The sequence below is a fragment of the Humulus lupulus genome, chromosome 7 (assembly GCF_963169125.1).
Source record: "Humulus lupulus chromosome 7, drHumLupu1.1, whole genome shotgun sequence".
In the NCBI taxonomy this organism is placed as follows: domain Eukaryota; kingdom Viridiplantae; phylum Streptophyta; class Magnoliopsida; order Rosales; family Cannabaceae; genus Humulus; species Humulus lupulus.
The window spans coordinates 93,681,074-93,695,499 of NC_084799.1; the positions used below are offsets into that span (position 1 = coordinate 93,681,074).

Below are 14,426 nucleotides of genomic sequence, written 5' to 3' on the forward strand. Positions count from 1 at the left end.
AACACACTAGTCAATAGCCAATGATCCAGCTCTAGATATTCATTGAGTCAAAGACAATATTCTACAACATATATTCAGCACATACATTCAGATCCAAAATCCAATCAACCACATAATACACTCTTATCACATAATATTCAGAGCCGACGACTTAGGCCGCACCCTCTGTTTAACCCACTGACTCCGGCCCGCTTAAACCGAGCTCAGTGCATAATAAGTGTTCCTCGGATACCAGTGTCCAAGCCGCGCCCTGTGCGCAAGTGTGGATTTTGGCACCCTTAGGCCGTTACCACATGTCCTCGTGGCATAATACCACCTTATGACATTCATACCATTATAAGGGAACCCTTAGTCCCAACATATTCACATGGTGTTTCGCAATCACATAACAATACATTCAAATATAGGGAACACTTAGTCCCATCCTATCCACATACACAGGTGCAGTTTTCTTACCTTAATGTCAAATGCTTTAATTAGAAAGGACGACCCCCGAGCACGATCCATTCCCGAGCTCTAGCTTATCACCTAGTCACAACCAAGATAATGAATTCCATTAATACTCGAATATAGGTTTCTGGTTATAAAACTAACTCCCAGGAAACCGAATCTCACCAAGCACGGTGGTGAAACAAATCCCGAGCACACTAGGCTACCTTCCCGTGCTTAAAACCCTCAAAATCCCATGTGTGCAACCAAGGGCTGCGGCCCTTGAAGCTTAGCCGTGGCCCTTCTCCAAAACAGAGCCAACACCACACCTGAAGGGGACACGCGCCGCGGCCCTTGCTTTGGGCACCGCAGCACTTGCCTTTGGCTGAGCCTTCTTGGCTCCTTTGCAAGCTAGGGCCGCAGCACTCTAGAACAGAGTCGCGGCCCTTCCCTTCGAACCCAGAATTTCCACCATTTCCAACCTCCAAACCTTACCCAAAACCACTCCAAAGCTCCATATTTCCATATCAATCATTCCCAACACTTTTAAGGCAACTTTAACATTTTAATTCAACAGAAAACTAATCTTAAAACTTATAGAAATCCCATCTTCAATTTCTGAAACCCAAGAACACAAACACCCAAAACCAACCAGTCAAAACCTAAATTTAAACTTTTAAATCATGAATTAGAGTTTACCTCTTCCATTGAGCACCTTCTCTAAGCCAAACCCCAGCTAGTTCCCAAGCTTTCAGCTCAAATTCAACCTTAAATATCAAAGTTACAATTATCTCAACACCCAGCTAGAACTCAGAATTTTCTAACCAAAAGAAAGGAATTCACTGCTTACCTTAGTGCTGATTCAGTTCCTTGGATAACCCTTGAGTTAAACCTCAAAATCCCCTCTTCAATTCCAAGAAATCCTTTGCTCAATCCCCTCAAAATCCCACTTGATTTTCTCTGTTTATTTCCCTTGTGTTTCCCTTGAGAGAGAGAAGAGAGCTGAGAAAGAAAAGGTCGATTTATTGTGGTTCTACTGTTTTCTATTCTTTGTAAGTCTAACCTTATCATTTAGGTCAAGCCCAAGGCTCGAGGTGCCGGAACCGTCCCCGAGACCAAAATGGTAAAATCTCCCATTATTCCCACCTAGACACCGTGACCTCAAATATATCTCCATATATTTATTTTCATAACCCGATAGTCTAATTAACTACCTGATACCTATAATATCCCTAACTTATCCAAAGCCAACTATTAAACCCCGTTGTGACTTTTCCCGCTACCTGCTCCCTAGGATCGCCTCGTGCCGATAGTTACAAATGCACACACCTGTACACGCATATATATTTATCAATCTACCCACATAATAATGTGGTCTCTACAATTTATCACACACATTCACATTTATGCCCTAACGGGCCAAAATTACCATTATGCCCTTACCAGCCAAACAGGGCCCGCATACTTATTCAATACCCATTTCACGCTTTCTTACCATTAATTCTCTTAACCTCCAATTATGCCTTCCCGGCACACTAATCAAGGCTCTTAAGCCTTATTAGTAATTTTGGGTCGTTACACATCCATCATTCACAAAAGATCACAAACCAAAGTAAAGATATAAATCAACTAAAACCAATCTACATATAACGAAACATCTACAACCACATTCTATGCACAGGAAAAGAACTCTTGAGCTTATCCATCAATTCTACGAAAATTCCTTGAACAAATGGATCGTTAGCCATTACGAACCCTTGTTGTCTTGCAAAAGCCATAAGTGTACGCTTGTACTTAGCACCTTCCAGGGCTCTATCTTGTACGTGCTTCCACACCGCTTGAAGTTCTTCCTACATCCTTCTTGAGGAAATCATATCTCTAAATACTTCGTACTTCTTCTTACAGCTTAACAGTCCTCCTTCCCAGACCACGTCTTGAATGCGTTGATTGACCGTCACATAATGGTCGACTAACTTTTCAATGCTCCATTCCGCAAAACGTTGCATCCTTATCCTTCGTACCTTCCTTATCCTTCTTGCTAGCTTCCTTCGTTGAGTCTTGTTCAAGCGTACCTTAGGGACTTTAAGCACACAAGCCATTCTAGATATTGTATACATGTAGATGAGGCACTAAAACACATAAGGAAAATATTCACATAACCAAAACAATTCAAATAAAGCTTACAGTGCAATAAGTCAAGCTTGTCTTCAGCGGTCAGAGTACATGTTAGGATAGTCTACAAGAAACAAAAAACCATTGCTCTGATACCAACTGTAACGCCCCAATTTCTTGAAGCGTTAACTAACTATTGCCATAATCGATTTTAAAATAAGAATACCCCTTTTTATAGAAAATCCATCGTAAATACAAACCAAACGTTTAAAAAAGAATGAAACTCTAGAGTTTCATAGTTATCATAAACAAAGTAAATAAACAAACTTTTAATCCAGTCAATACAACTAAAACATCATTCTAAAAATATTTAATAAATTTCCTTAGTAGGCCCGATCCCTTATGGTCGTTACATCCTTGACATGTACGACCTCTGCCAAATCTCTCCAACTTATTGCGTTGTAACCACATATTTGCATTTACCTACAGTACAAAGTACCCATGAGCTAAAGCCCAGCAAGATGAGTTGTGTAGGACACAACCCCATAACCTTAACCATGAATTTAAAATCAATAACAATAAATACAAAGATAACATAAAATGAAATATCGTAGCCCAAGTTAGGTTGGAAAAATGCAATATAACGTAAGCATGCAATTTCAACATATCATAAGCATGCAGTTTTGTAACGTAGACATGCATTTTAAAACATAAGCATGCCACACAGATATCACATATACACACAAAACACATAATCCACAATTACATATAAGCTATTAAACATAGTCATACATTATCATAAACATATCTTGTAAGACAAATTCTACCATAAAGTACGTCAAGCGTACACCCTGTGTGCAAGTGTCCACTATTCTTACCTCAAGTCCAAGCAGCAACAATAATTTTGTCCCCTACAAGTTTCCTTACCAAGCCCTAAACACAACATAAAATGACACCATCTTACTTTAATAACAATAACCAAATCTATATCACTATGCACCCATGCTCTTCCTAACGTTGACCCATACTTCAAATGTCCTCCTAACCAAAAACACCATTAAAAACATCGCAACCTAACTAGCAAAATACCTCTTTCTAGGTAAGTAGCACGATCTCGCTCATAGAAAGTTTCATCTTTCTGGACTAGCCACGCGGTTGCACTAACCATGGGTGCGGTCGCGCTCGACGATTCCTCAAAAATCGCATCTTGCGATTTCAACTTTATTTTTCTCCAAAACTCGAACTTGAATATCACCTAACCCAGATTTCAACGTACAATATCTCTATAATCGCAAAACCAACATTTTTAGGCATGTTTAATCAATAAATGGTCATCAACTCATTCATTAATTCAAAAGATAACCTAACTTTTACCTTCAACTTCTAGACAACCTATAGCCAAAAACCATAATCCTTACCCAAACCAAACGCTAACATGTTTCGATCATCATATTTTCATCAGAATCTTACAAAAGCAATGATAATAATTAAATCATTATTTCAAGATCAATTTCCTAAAACAATAGATAAACCAAATCTAATTCCATAAAGTAATCAAGTCTTACCTTCCAATGGATTCCTAGATATCCAATCTTCTCAGCTTCCACTTCAGAGACCCTCTGCTTAGATCGATAGAATGACTGATAACTGAACGATATAATTAAGCTAATATTATTTTAATCTGCAATTTTCTCTATAAAATCAAAAGACTAGTTTGGCCTTAATTCTAACCCTCTCATGATTAGGATCATGTCCTTTTTTGTAATTTCACATAAAACTAATAGTTTCCAATTTCCTTAATTAGCTTATGACCCCAAAAGTTCTCTTAATTACACTATGGCATGTTACTGCAAAATTCATGACAATAATGCCCTTACTATTTGAAGGAATCATTGTTGTTTCTCAAAACGTACAAGACTTAAAAAAATTATTCATAATTATCTTTCAAATCATAACATAGTCGAATAGACACACAGTCATGTATTTGCCAAAAATTATCAAAATACCCCTTACTAATGAAAGCAGATATTATATTTTTCTAATTTATTTTATTTAACTAATTCAATTAAAATAGATCTTATCTATTACTATATTCAAAATATATTTAATTAAATTTAATTTATTCAAAATCAATCTAATAACCCAGATAAGATATATGATTGATTCAAAATCAATTATCTAAATTTAAATTTCCAAAATTTAAATATTAAATTAATTTCTCAAACTAATTTAAAATAAGATGACATAATTAATTCAAAATTAATTATTTTATTTAATTAATTAATAATTAAAAATATTATAATTAATTAAATAATAAATATATTTTGAATAATTACGTATTTGCTTTCTTGACAAATATACCCGTACTTGTTCTATTGTTACTCTTACCCTGTACAGTGTTTATAGAGCCAATTCGGAGACCTATGGACCTATAATTCCAAGATCCAATAAATTTAGATTATTAATTAAACTCTTTAATATAGTAATCTTATTTATTAATCACAATAGTATTCCACTAAAAACTTGGGATTACACTCTTGTAATTATAGACTTATATTTACTGAGTACTTTATTAAGTGTCCATTGATATAATCACTTCATCCAATTCAACCCTCCAATAATTGGTTCATAATTAGAGCTAGGTTAAATGACTGTTTTACCCCTCTAATTATCTCTTTATCCTTAAGTACCATTAATTCACTAGTGAATAGTTAATTTATAAAATCTTTTATAAATTAGAGGCCCCAAACTATTCAGTTCCAGAATTAATACTTAAACGAACCATTATTCAACCTTCTTATGAAGAAGTCTTGGATTCCATATCTGTAAATCATGTCCCCGGTCATCTACATCAATGAGCCCCCAAAACAAAAGTTTTTATTCTGATCATTCTGACAGATCCTAACGAGTGAATCAAAGGACCCAAATAACATAAATAGGAGTTCATGATAGCTTCAGAATTAAGATTGATTTGCATATGATCGTCAAGTGATATAATTATAACTATTTTAAGGTTTTGCATATCAATAGTTGATATGACAATAACGATATTTAGTAAAGAGTTAAATGCATATTGGGTCTAGTTCTATATAATCATTATTATATAAAGCACCTCCACTGAGATATCTATCTACACCAGTGATCCAAATCTAGATCACATGTATTCATAATACCAATGGACCGTAACTTTAAGGATTCCATAACTTTAATATAAATTTCGGACTATTTAATTCATTTTTATAATCTTAATCCTCTCATATGCATACAAGATTATAGCTACATTAACGAATTACGAATTTTTCGATATTTATCTAAATATTATTCAATAATAATTATTATTAATTATATAAAAATATTTCTTTTATAAATTTCATAAGCAACGAACTACTTTCATTACTTTAAGGCACCATGCCCAACAGTTAGCTATTGACTTTTAATAAAAGGTTATATATTTATATGTAAATAGAAGTCAATACATAAAATAGTACTATATAAAATGTGTTATGTAATACAATATAATATAATACTATACAATACAATTCAGTGTAATTTGGGGTACCAAACACACCCTTACATTACAAACTTTACACATTCAATCACAAACATAACCCTTCCCAACAAAAATTCCTCATTTTGACAAAATGAGCTTTCCAGACTCAAGCATCGCCTTGATGCCCAGTTTGCTAAGAAAGTCTCCACTCACAAGATTTCTACTCATGTCTGATACATAGAGAACATTAGTAAGTAGAACGTTCTTACCGAAAGTGAAAAAGATATTAATTGTACCCTTACCTTCAACCTTGGACCTCTTTTCATTGCCCATTTGAATTTCAGGCCCATTACTTGTGTCTTCAAAGGTCTTAAAGAGAGACATGCCATAAGTGACATGGATGGTGGCATAAGTATCATACCATGACCCTCGCACTTTCCCATTGATGGCATTGATCCACTTAGTGTAGCCACTAATTATCCGTTGGTTGAACTCACTTTTGGCTCATTGTTGTGGCTCTTTTTGAACCTACATGTAACGCCCTACCTCCTTAGAGCCGTTACTAAGTGTGTTTAAAATCGTGCTTCCAACTCGCTAATCGAGGTTTTAACCCAAAAATGTGTCACTAAGCCATAATTAAAAAGAAAACATTGGAGAAAGTAGTTTTTCACAATTAATTATAAAAATTTACATTTGGGATCCCAAAACATAGTCTAGAAAATATTTACAACACAAACTGATCAGAGTCGACTAGGCGACAAAATCTAAGTTCGTTTACAAGCATCTCCCAAAATCCCCTAGCTGTGACAGCCAGGCTGGCCGGACATGTACACGCCGCCTCACGCTAGCTGTGCTCATGGTTGGTTGATCTTCTCTTTACCCTTACCTGCATCACAAAGCATCTGTGAGCCGAAGCCCAGCAAGAAAACCCATAACAGATAACATATGCAATACATGAATCAAACATATAAGCAGGCCACCAATGGCTAAACACGTATGGCCTAGCCGTCCCAGGCGTTTACCAAACCCTGGGTTCGCAGACCATGCCGTTAGGATATCCCAGGTATCCTGTTACGGTCTCGCCCTGGCAACTTGCACCCCACGTGCTCAACGATGTTACCGGCCTCAAGACGTTCTCGGCCTTGCACTCATCGCGCTTGATGCCGTTCCCGGTCTACACCATTCCCGGCTCTTGCCGATCACACATATAATATAAAACACAATATGGCAACAAGCACAGAATTCAAGCATAAACAGATAAAGAGCCATGCTCTGCAATTCTAGTATATAGGGCTCGGCCCTGCATATCATTTCCATTCAACACATTGGGCTCAGCCCTGCACACAAGCTCTACAGAAACAGGGGTTTTCTTACCTGAGTTCCGAGCTTCCTGAGCACCGATACCCCGAGCACAGTCCACTAACGTGAGCCTCGCCGAAATCCTAGTCACAACACATAACAATATCCGACCATCAAATTCCAACCCAACAAATAACCACAAACCGTAACCCTAACCTCCGAGATCTTGAATTCTATCAATCCAAATGATAAAATCCATCCCGAGCCTTACCCTTTAAGTTCCCAAGTCAAAAATATCATTAAAATCCTCACTGTCACTAAGGGTCGCGGCCCCACCCTCTAGAGTCGCGGCTAGCCTCAAAACAGAGGCTAGCTCTCCACTGACAACCACGCGAGGCGCGGCGCGCCCTGCACGGGCCGCGGCGCGCTCGAATTTTCTCAGCCTCCCATGGCTGCGCGCGCATGCGGGCCGCGGCACACCCCTCCTAGGGCCGCGGCTCCATACGACGAACCCAGATTTTCCATCAGTTTTTCCATCCCTTCTTCAAGCCAATTACCACCAAAACCAAGCTAAGACTCCTAGATATTCAACATAATTACTCCAGCACAGAAACAACATCAAAACCTCAAAGTATGCTCCAAAACTTAGCTACAACACCCAAAGATTAATCAAGCTTAGCTACATGCAATCCTTTAGAACCAGCAGAAAGTTAAAGGCTAAACTTTAATGTTTAGAGCTTACCTTGCTGAGCTTAATCCCAGAATTTTGATCCTCAATCCCAAAGCTTCAAGCTCCTAGAGCATCCCAGCTGAAATCCCTTCAATTCCTTGGTAATTCCTTTAGGTTTCCTCTTGAATTCCACCTTAGAGAGTGTAAGAGAAGGGAGAGCAAAAGATAACTTCAGTTCTTAGGAGAGTATGAGTCGGTTTCTCAAGGTTTCTAAACAGTTCCTTTCACTTATTTGTTTTATATAACTTAAGTCTAAAGGTTACCTCAAGGCTCGGGGTACCAATACGTCCCCGAGGGCAAAAATGGTAAATTCCCCAAATATTCCCGCTTAGGCATTCTATCCTCAAATATATCTCCAAATATTTATTTCTATGTCCCGATAATCCCATAACTCGACTAATACCCGAATTACCCCTCGACTCGCCCCGAGTCCGAATCTCAACCCCGTTGTGACTCTCTGGCTAACCGCTCCCCAGGACTGTCTCGGATCGTGCTGTACAGACATATCACACGTATACAACATATATTTCATTTATCACATTTATGCCCCCAATATCCAGACGGGGCCCACATGCACATTTAACTCAATTAAACATGCATCATAATCATATATACACATAAATTCACATATAAGCAAATTAAACCACTTATTGCCCTCCAGGCACACTAATCAAGGCCCTAAGCCTGATTAGCAAATTCGGGTTGTTACACTACAACCCCTTCCAAAAGTAACCACTCTTCACACACAAATCAAGGCCCTTTGGAGCTCTTGAATTACCCTTCATTCTTTCTAGGACTCAAGGATTTGTCACTTTTACCATGGGGCTTCTTATGCCATTTTCCTTTACTATCAGGTGGTTTGGCCACTGCATTGGCTTTGGAGGTCCCACTAATAGACTTATCAACATGTTTATCCCTAGAACGAAAATCCTCCTCAATTCTTAGGTGCTTGAGAATCTCTTCCAAAGAGATCTGATTCTTATGACGAATTTTCTTCTTATAGCCTCTCCAAGGTGAAGGTAACTTGGCTATTATAGCACTAGCAAGGAATTGCTTTAGCAACACAATCTTAAGGGTGGAGAGCTTATTCACAATGATTTACCACTAATGGATTTGGGGGAGAAAAGGTTTATCATCAATAAACTTAAATTCAATGTATTGAACAATAATAAATTTCTTTGTACCTTCTTCATCGGATTTGTATTTGTTTTCCAAGGCTTCCCATATATTTTTGGCAGACATGGTATTGGTGTAAAGGTTGTAAAGATGATCCGTGAGGGCGTTTTGGATATGACCCTAACATATGAGCTTATATTCACTATAGGAAAATAGGTCTACAGCGATGAATTTTGTTGTCGTTGTAGATTCAGAAGTCATCACTGTAGGTCTACAACGATGACACATCGTCACCAACACGATGTCGTTGTAGGTCCGTATGTCTAGTGACCTACAATGATGATAAAACATAGTCGTCGAAGTAGGGTTTTGCTACAGTGATGGCATGTTGATCGCAGTAGGAAATCCCTTTTTTGGTTGAACTGGGATATTGCGACGACATGCATCGTTGTAGGTGGTTGCAAAATTTAAAAAAATTTGAATTTTAAAAACTCCTACTGCGACCACATGTCATCGTTGTAGGCCCATGGACCGCAAACATCTAGGTTTATATACCTGCAGCAACGGCATGTCATCGCCGTAGGGTCACAAAATCTCAGATTTTCGTGTTCAGCGAGCACCCTACTGCGACGACATGTCGTTTCTATAGTTATATAAAAAAATTTTAATTTTTTTATTAATTATATTAATTAAATTTTATTTGATAAAATATTAAATATTAATTAAATAATAAAACAAAATTATTATTAATAAAATAATATTTAATATTAATATGATATCAAGATAAAAATTATTATGCTCAATTTAGTACAAACATAAGTAGTATAGTCTCCAAAATGTATAAAACAACACAAAATATTAATAAATTTAAAAGAATAATATAACCAAACTAAATTTCATCTAAATTAATCTCAAATTTGTCATCATCTTCGGGCTGCTGTGGTGGCTGTGGTGGTTGTGGCAACTGTAGTGGTTGTGGCAACTGTAGTGGTTGTGGCTGCTCTAGTGGAAATTGGCCCGAGCCTGGAAATTTGCCATCATGGACTGTATCATATTTATGTCCAAGTTCATAGGCTGAAATTGTGGACCTTGGATGTTTGGATTTGTAGCTTGCATAAATTGTTGCATTTGCTAGAAGTTGTCATTCTGGGTCATAATGGCTTGACTGAAGTGTTGAACCATGGACTGGAAAACCTCAGCTGGTACCATTGGAGGGCAGACTGTGGTGGACGTAAATGGTGATGCCTCTAATTCTGAAGAGGATTCGTTGGTGCCTGCGGCAAAGGTATAAGTGTCCTTCAACTTGCGTCCAATACCTTGGTTGTGGCCACGATGTTGACCAAGTACGTTGAGACGACTTGTGTCTCATCGATATAGGCACTTCCTACTGAAGATTCAGAATGGGATTGAGATTAGGATTGTGTCTGGACTTCTTGCTGCAACGCATCCTGTAGTTTAGAAACAAGACAATTAATATACAATACAATTAAATAATAAAAATATACACAAAACTTAGAAAGTTACTTACATATTCATCCTTAGCATTCGTGTTCACCCATCCACATGTCAGATGATTATGCATGTCATGGAACGTATCAATAATGTTGGGCAGTTCCTTAGTCTGACAATTCATCTTTAGAAAATAAAATATCAGTTCAATATTGAAATTATTATTAAGATAACTGAAAATATTTCAAATTATATACATATTTTTATTTACCTTCTTAAATCGAGCAGAAGCACAAGAGGTCGATCCATGGAGAGTTTGATATTTCTGTTTTGCTCTATTGGCAGCATTTGCCTTTGAGCGTGCCATGAAATATGGAGTGGTGAAAAGGTCAACCAACTTCTGCCAACTCTCGTTGTCCATGTCCTCCGATGGATTCTTTCTGGCTATCTCGATATCATCATAGCCTCCATGTTCATCGAAGTGTTTTTTCTTGCAACCATTTATATCCTTATAACAATCCTGAAACTCTCGCTCAATGTCAGTCTCTATCAGTCGCCACACAGGGAGAGCACGGGGAAGAATGATAATTCCTTCAAAAAATAGTCGTACTTGTTAGAAATTTGAAATTATAAAAAAGCATTACATGTGAATAAGTTGATAGATTTACCTCAATCTTTTGCATCAATCTTATCTTGTGCTCATTCGGAACACTCTGCCACGAATCATAATATAACAGCACATGGTGACCAATAAGGTTACCAATAAGTCTCATGAACGATGTCCCAAAATCACCAACTCCTTTGTAGGTTCCCTCCTTCAGATCAAATTGAGTCAACAGACCTTCATAGTCATCGACGAGCTGCTGCAAATTTTTGGATCAAGACCGACCTCTTCTTTTCGTGGTAGCACCTGCATATTTTAATTAAAAAATAAAATTAAACTGAATAAAATAATATCAATTTTTCATTTATTGATAAAACATAGACTAATTATAGTATATTACTTGTCTCACAGGAAGTAAGCACCCGTGTAGGTGATAACTCCATTTTAGTGTCATTTTAGAATGTGTTTTTGTGCTAATCTTGAGTCTTTATGTTTGTTTTGTGAAAAATTATGCTTGTGTTTGTCTTGATTGTAGGTCGGTACTTTGGATCATGAGCTAAACGTGAAAAGAAGAGGAAATGGTGGGAAATGGGGCTTTTGGTGGTTGTTCGACTCAAATTGGCGTCAAGGATAAGTTATAGTAAGTTTTTGATGAAGGAAGGATGTCAGTAGGTTAAAATCTGACAAAATAGAATTAGAGTCACGGCATGGTCTTAAGGGCCGTGACTCTAGCAAAGTCAGAGGCTGAAGGTTTGCTGAAAGGAATTAGAGACGTGACTTGGTCAATAGAGTCGCTGCGCTAGAAGAAAAAGAGGCAAAACCCAGGAGATGCATCAACACGCGGGCTGCAACCTGGGTTGAGAGGGTGGCGGCGCTTGGAGGGCCTAACCAAATGCTGAAGTGCTTAAAAAAGACACGAGCCGCGACCAAGGAAAGGCCAAGTCGCAACTCGCATTTGAAAAAAAAAAAAAAAGAGGAAATCGTGTTTTTTTTAGTATAAATTTAGACTTTAGGGTTTAATTAGATAGAGGTCAGATTTTAATTACGAATTTAAAGAGTAAATTTGATTCTGAGACAATTTTTTCTACACTTTCATATTTTCTTCAAGCTTTTAAGTTTTATGTTTCTGAATAATTATTTTGTTGTTTTAGTCATGTCTGATATGAACTAAATCCTCTATCTAGGGGTTAATGTAGTCACTTGGAATTCTATTTAATGTTATTATGATGCTCTATTGATTCTTCTTCTTTCTTCTAATCTATATAATGTTTGCTTAATGCTAGTAAATATATAATCAATATTTGCTTGATTTATGATTTTGATTCAAAATGCGAAAGATGCGAATTTAATATGCTATCATTATATAGACATAGGATACATATTGGATGAAAGTACCTGTATGGCTTGTGTAGCAATTAGGTTTCTATGCTTAATGCCTGCTATATGTTTAAGTTTATCACAGAGATGTAGAAAACCAACATGTAGGTTGAGATCTTATATCTTGAAAAAGAATAGGAATCGATTTATGTTAACCTGCTATTAGAATAGGAAGAAAGAAATTTAGAACTGATTAATAAAAGTAATAGAATGAAAAGTTGATGAAGTTAATACCCTAGATCTTTTTATTATTGATTTTCATCCTTTGATTAATTGTTTTGTTTATAGTTATTTAAATTGTGTTTGTAATTAGATTTATTCATCTTAATTTTACATGCCAAAGAGAAAGTAAAGAGCAATTATTAGTAATTGGGTTATAGTCTCTGTGGGAACGATTCTTATTTACTATCTGTATTACTTGAATCAATTACGTATACTTGTGTATCATAATTTACAGATCAAGGTTTTGGTGCCGTTGCAGGGGACTAATATCCAATATCAAAATTAATTACTTCTTTGCTCTACTTTGGTTTTATTTATTTTAGTACTCATTCGGATCAAGGTTGTATTGTGTTTCGGGAATTATTGGTATTTGTGATGAAGTAGACAAAAGGATCTCATCCCGGTAGATCTTGAAATTGAAAGAACGTGCAGACAAACTCGAAAGATAAAGAAAACACTGGATTTTTCCATGGTGAGAATCAAGGAAATGCAGTAAACAATGCTGCTAATGTTAATAATATCCCAAATATTGCAGAGGTTCCAGTGGAACGATGACCAAGGACGTTTAGAGACTATGTACTTCGTACTGTCACAGGAGTGCATTCATGCATTAGACACCCTACTATTGCTGCAAATAATTTTCAGATTAAGCCAACAATATTACAAATGGTGCAATCTGTTGTTCAATTTAGGGGGTTGCCCACGGAAGATCCTAATTTGCACATAGCCAATTTACTAGATCTATGTGCAACATTTGAGATGAATGGGGTGAGTGACGATGCAATTAGACTCAGATTATTCCCATTCTCTCTATGAGACCAGGTGAAGAGTTGGCTAATTTCACTGCAAGCTAATTCTATCACAACATGGGAGGAGTTAGCCCAGAAGTTCTTAGCAAAGTTTTTCTCTCCAGCAAAAGCTGCAAAGTTAAGAGGGGAAATTAATAATTTCTACCAGACAGAAGGGGAATCGTTGTATGATGCATGGGAAAGATTTAAAGAGTTTTTAAGGAAGTGCCCACATCACGGTCTAGAGAAGTGGATGCTAGTCCATAATTTTTATAATGGGTTGAATGGTATTACTCGTACCATAATAGATGCTGCAGCAGGAGGTGTGTTTATGAGTAAGAGTGCCAACGAAGCATATGATCTACTAGAGAAGATGGCAATGAATAACTACCAGTGGCCAACTAAAAGGGGACAACCAAAGAAGGTGGCTGGTATGATTGAATTGGATGTTATTTCCATGCTTACAGCGTAACTGGCAGCTTTAACGAAGCAGTTACAATTGAGCAACCTATCAGCCCAAACCATGCAAGTGCAGAGTTTATGTGGGGCATGTGGGAGTGCTCATCCATTAAATCAGTGTCCTGCCATGGATATGAATAATATACATATGGAACAAGTCCAAGCTATAGGAAATTTTCAAGGACCAACCAACAACCCTTTTTCGATGTCATATAACTAAGGGTCGAGGAATCATCCTAACTTCTCATGGAAAAATAATCAAGTTGCACAACATTATTTCCCTCAAATTCAACAACAATATCCACCTCCACAGCCACAGCCACATCAGCCAACACATATGAAACAACCTGA

The 14,426-nt window shown here is 37.1% G+C and overlaps 1 non-coding gene across 1 annotated transcript; it reads right to left on the minus strand.

Moving 5' to 3' along the window:
- Positions 1-13,752: 13,752 nt before the first annotated feature.
- LOC133793323 (small nucleolar RNA R71) lies at positions 13,753-13,859 on the minus strand. The gene has a single exon (XR_009874772.1). It is a non-coding gene; the product is annotated as a small nucleolar RNA R71 (small nucleolar RNA).
- Between the last annotated feature and the right edge of the window lie 567 nt (positions 13,860-14,426).